The sequence below is a fragment of the Salmo salar genome, chromosome 07 (genome assembly GCF_965601325.2).
Source record: "Salmo salar chromosome 07, fSalSal1, whole genome shotgun sequence".
In the NCBI taxonomy this organism is placed as follows: Eukaryota; Metazoa; Chordata; class Actinopteri; order Salmoniformes; family Salmonidae; genus Salmo; species Salmo salar.
Window position 1 is genome coordinate 65,729,512 of NC_138297.1, and position 5,489 is coordinate 65,735,000.

A 5,489-nucleotide genomic window follows, 5' to 3' on the forward strand; every position below is an offset into this window, starting at 1 on the left:
TACAACACAGCACACATTGACACTTCATACCGGATCATTACCATGCTAAATGAAGCAAATGCTTAAATACTCTGTCTACGGTGTAGCTGCATGCTCTGCCTGAGTTTTGTAACAATACTGTAGGCTACTGTGGCCGACCGGTCCTGCTGGATCATAGGCCTTATGCCCAACCACATAAAGCTATAAATGCCCTCTGCACTCAATGGTGTGTGTGTGTGTGTGTGTGTGTGTGGTGTGTGTGTGTGTGTGTGTGTGTGTGTGTGTGTGTGTGTGTGTGTGTGTGTGTGTGTGTGTGTGTGTGTGTGTGTGTGTGTGTGTGTGAGTCCTGACGTCATGTCCCGGGCCAGAAGTGGGGTGATCAGAATCAAACATGTGTAGTCATTGAGTTTGAATGGTATTATCATACTTTTACAGCATCTGATAGGAAGCCAAATGCAGTTAGAGCCACACATCCATGATAGGTTTTGTGTGTGAGTAAAAGACTAATGTACATACTGTGGGAAAATCACCACTCTTTCCCCACAATTCGAACCTAACCTTATAACCCTCCGTTTACGACTGAATCTTAAGTGGTAGCCTACTGAATTATTGAATCGTTGTCAATTGTGTTTGGGCTCCTGAGTAGCGCAGTGGTCTAAGGCACTGCATCTCAGTGCTAGAGGTGTCACAACAGACCCTGGTTTGATTCCAGGCTGTATCACCAACGGCTGTGATTTGGAGTCCCATAGGGCGGGCACACAACTGGCCCAGTGTTGTTAGGGTTTGGCCGGGGTAGGCTGTCATTGTTAATAAGAATTTGTACTTAACTGACTTGCCTAGTTGAATGAAGGTTAAATAAAACAAATAAAGTAAGGGGATACAAAGGACTGTGACGTCAGGCACTGTGAATGTTGAAATACAATAGAAATACATGTCATAAGTCCTATGTAATGTCAAGGTATTTTCCTGGGATCATGTTTTGTGGTTGTTGATATAGGCTGTTACACAAAATCCGAGAACTACAGGTCCCGTCAAACCTGTTAGCATACACTTCCGTCTCCTCAACTGTTGGCCACCTGTTCCCGTTAGAGCATTCTGATTGGTTTAGGTGCGCTCACGCGAGGGCGTCACACAGAACGCTACGACATCAGCGAGTAAAGTCAAGTCAGCCTTCAGAAATTCAGAATCGCGTAGAGAGCCGTGGAAGAAATTGACCGAGTCGTGGCTACTCTTTGGGAACAACCTAGGACCAAAAGGACAGCGTCTCCGCACTTTACGACAAGGTACATTTAGTAGTTGTCATTACATTTTATCGGGTATTTCAGTTGTTTAGCTAGATTTACAGTAACGTATTTTTGGAATAACAGTCCTAGCTATCCAGGTTTCCTCTGCATCCAGTGACGCACTGCATAGCTAGCTTGAGCTGGCACAACATCATCCGTCGGTAAGCTGCTAGTGGTAGCTACTAGCCTTTGAGCTCTTGCCTGGGCTAGATTGAGCCAGTTGTTGAAAAAGACAACGTGTGGTTGTTTTTCAAAAGGTATGTAGCTAACTACTGTAACGTCGGTAAGCTGCTAGTGGAACAACATCTGTCAACAAAGTGTTGCCCTGGTTCCTTCAAAGGCGACGCTTCGTTCAGAAATGTCAGTGCATTGAAGGGTAGTTATTAAACACTACATCATATCTCAGATTTTGTTGGCGCTGTGGTCGATAACATTGTTGTAAATTAGAAACCTCGTCTGTTTTTTTTTTTTTGTCCGCCAATTATTAATGTGTAAGGATGGATTTACATTGATATGATGATTTTAAAATGCCAGAGAGCTGTAGTTTGGATTTCTTTGTCTCGCAGCGCTACACCAGTGGTGTACTAGCGAGCTGGCTGGATCAGGCTAAGCCAGTGGTCAAATGTTTCTGCTACTTTCTAGTAGCTAACCTTACTGCTTTATTTTAGCTTCTTAGCCAACCTCAAATTATAGCTTAATATCTTAACAAGCAGCAATTGAAATACACATTTTCAACATGTTATGACTAGGTTGCTAACTATCCTCAAGTGAATGTGTTTTGAACGGTCTCACATAGCACTCCTTTGTTTGCCTCAGTAGCATTGATGAGGTGGTGATGGAATAAGGCTGACTGACAGCTGTGGTATATCAGACCATATACCACGGGTATGACAACATTTATTTTTACTCCTAATTATGTTGGTAACCAGTTTCTAATAGCAATGAGGCACCTCGGGGTTTTTAATATTTAACCTTTATTTAACTAGATAAGTCAGTTAAGAACAAGTTCTTATTTACAATGATGGTCTACTGGGGAACAGTGGCTCCCTGGTAAGACAGATTTTTATCTTGTCAGCTCAGGGATTCGATCCAGCAGCCTTTTTGTTATTGGCCCAACGCTCACTTCATAAATGTTTAATATTTTTTATTAAAACTGAATAATGGCTACCTGCCACCCTAAAATACCACGGCTAAGGGCTGTATCCAGGCACTCCGCGATGTGTCGTGCATAAGAACAGCCCTTAGCCGTGGTATATTGGCTATATACCACACCTCCTCAGGCCTTAAGTAGCTAATGTTTTTAACTGTGAAGACACCGAATATGTTGGTGTAAACAGAATAATCTCTTATCATAGTCATTTTGATTTCTTGCTAGGTATAGATGTTTTTTGAATATGCAATGTTTTTGTTGTGGTGTTGGTACATTTGTACACGTGGTCCACTAGGATCTATAAATATCCATAGATGGGTTAGCTGAGAATGTCACGAAAACGACGAGCACGCTTTAATGAGGCAGAAGTCCGTGGGTTGTAGTGATCTGGATGGCCAGATAGCTGACAACAATGACAATAAACAGCTATGCTGGCAATAGGAAGGAGCTAGTTTCATCTTGTTTTTGACTAATTTCATGCCAATTCTAATATGGCTAAAATTCGCTAGCTAGATATACATGGTTACAGTTGCTGGTTATGAGACAACAAGTGCTCATTGTGCCAATTTGTTTGTTTTCATTAAACATTGGACACTAAATATAGCATGCATGTTGTCAACAGTCTAAGCCAACCCGTCTGTTTTGACCCATAGTTGCGCAGGCATCAGTTTTGTTGCTAAACAACACAATAGGCCCAGCGTCGTCCGGGTTAGGGTTTGGCCGGGGTAGGCCCTCATTGTAAATAAGAATTTGTTCTTAACTAACGTGCCTAGTTAAATAAAGGTTAAATTAAAAAAAGCACAATGACGAAGTCTGTGGGGGACTATCGCATTCAAAAGGCTTCCATCGCGCTCTCCCAGAATTCTGCGTTCAGCCAATCGGGTTGCAGCAATCTGTTTTTCACACCTCACCGAAGGCATTTTTTAAAATTTAAATGTTAAATTTAACCTTTATTTAATTAGGCAAGTGAATTAAGAACAAATTGTTATTTACAATGACGGCCTACCCCGGCCAAACCTGGAAGAAGCTGGGCCAATTGTGCGCCGCCCTATTGGACTCCCAATCACGGCCGGATGTGATGCAGCCTGGATTCAAACCAGGGACTGCAGTGACGCCTCTTGTACTGAGATGCAGAAGGCATAAAAGAAAGAACCCCTGGTCTGATGGTTTCAAAATAAAAGTTGTGCTTACTAAACATAGTTTTAAATTACATGTGTTGGATTTGTTGTCATGAACTCGTTTACAGAACATTCAGTTTTAATAAAAAAATATTAAACATTTATGAAGTGAAATTATAAAGTTAAAATGAGATTTACAGTAGAATTCACCCTATATGTTAATTTTTTTGGGGGGAGCGACCTCGACTTTGAATCCACTGGTAGGCTTGTGACTTTCCATGTCAGAATAGCATTAGCAGGATCAGTCGGTCTGTGTAAGGTCAGGTACTGTCCTGGTAACCACCACGTTTTTGGATTATGGTACAGAGCTCGTTATTTGCTTGACAGGGGGCGGGGTTAGTTTTGTGGTTGACAGGTCAGTCGTTGCCATGTCAACCAGCTAGGCATATACTTAACCTCATTAGCTAGGAACCTCAGGATCTTTAATATTTAATTTATTTTGAAATGGATGCAAGCTCTGCTGATGAGCTGTCAGTAGTGCGCTGTAGTCCACCATCTAAACAAGATATAATATTTCATTGTTGGTTGGGGTAACTTGAATTAGTCCACACAGTAACTAGCTACATCTAATTTTATTCCCAAGAGACTTGAAGTAAGACTGTAGTCAGTGTACAGGGTGTTCAGTGTAAAGCTGTAGCCAAACTAACACCAGCATCCATCATCCTTCCAAACATTAGCTCCAGTAAATCATCTCTGGCGTGGGCTGTAGCCTGTGTTGGAACTGATAAAAGCTTGTCTTTGCTGAGAGGAGAGAGGACGCGTAACACACACAGCTGCTTAGTGACGTCTTATTGATGTAGAGGAGATAATAAACTGACAAAACGGAGCCGTTTTTAATATGCATGGTAATATTTCTCCATCACCAAGTCCCCGGTCACGGTGATGTGTAGCTCCTCTGCTTGGTGGTTAGTAAGGGGAGACAGAGATGAGTCATCACCCAGGTTCCTAAACCTGCCCCCACCATGGTGTTAAATCATAATCACTCAACTAAACCTTTATTTACCCTGATTACATGGTCCTGTTCTAACTCAGATGTTTATGAAGCTAATGAGTTATGCAGTTAGTAAGAACGCCAGGCTGTTTTCTTCCCGGCTGGGGATTGTAGGGAAGGACAGCAATGGGGGGACTTGTTGTTTTTCATGGACAACCAGAACTTGTAGTTCAGAAAGACTTTCTGAGGGCTACTTAGCCTAAGGGTCTGTGTGAGCTGCGTCAGTCAGGTGTGTGTGTGTGTGTGTGTGTGTGTGTGTGTGTGTGAGCTGCGTCAGGTGTGTGAGCTGCGTCAGGTGTGTGAGCTGCGTCAGGTGCGTGAGCTGCGTCAGGTGCGTGAGCTGCGTCAGGTGTGTGTGTTTTGTAAGCTTTCTGGTTAAAGGGATCAGTCACACATGGCCAGCAGAAGCTATAGCAAACAGACAGCAGTAGGATCCAGAGATGCTGTGGTCTGTCCACATGGCACCCCTATTTAATGCACATAGAAGACCTGACACATGGACAGGGAACTGAATGGCTCTACAACTACCATTAACTATTCAGCCTATACCTGATAGTGACAGGACAAATGACACCCCATTCTCCTAGTGCACTAGTTTTGACCAGATCTCTAGGTAGGGTATAGACTGCCAAATCAAATCACATTTTATTGGTCACATACACATGTTTAGCAGGTGTTATTGCGAGTGTAGTGAAATGTTTCTGTTCCTAGCTCCAACAGTGCAGTAATATCTAACAATTCACAACAATACACACACATCTAATGTAAAATAATGCAATTAAGAATATATAAATATTAGGATGAGCAATGTCTGAGTGGCATTGACTAGAATACAGTAGAATAGGATACAGTATATACATGAGATGAGTTAAGCAAAAATATGTGAACATTATTAAAGTGACTAGTGT

General features: G+C 42.3%; 1 protein-coding gene across 1 annotated transcript in view; it reads left to right on the plus strand.

The window, feature by feature from the left end:
* Nucleotides 1-1,039: 1,039 nt before the first annotated feature.
* Nucleotides 1,040-5,489, plus strand: part of LOC106580685 (adiponectin receptor protein 2) — a 95,914-nt gene continuing 91,464 nt past the window's right edge. Inside the window, exon 1 of the mRNA XM_082977955.1 lies at nt 1,040-1,262. The gene's annotated coding sequence lies outside the window, so the exon portion shown is untranslated. The remainder of the gene's footprint in view (nt 1,263-5,489) is intronic.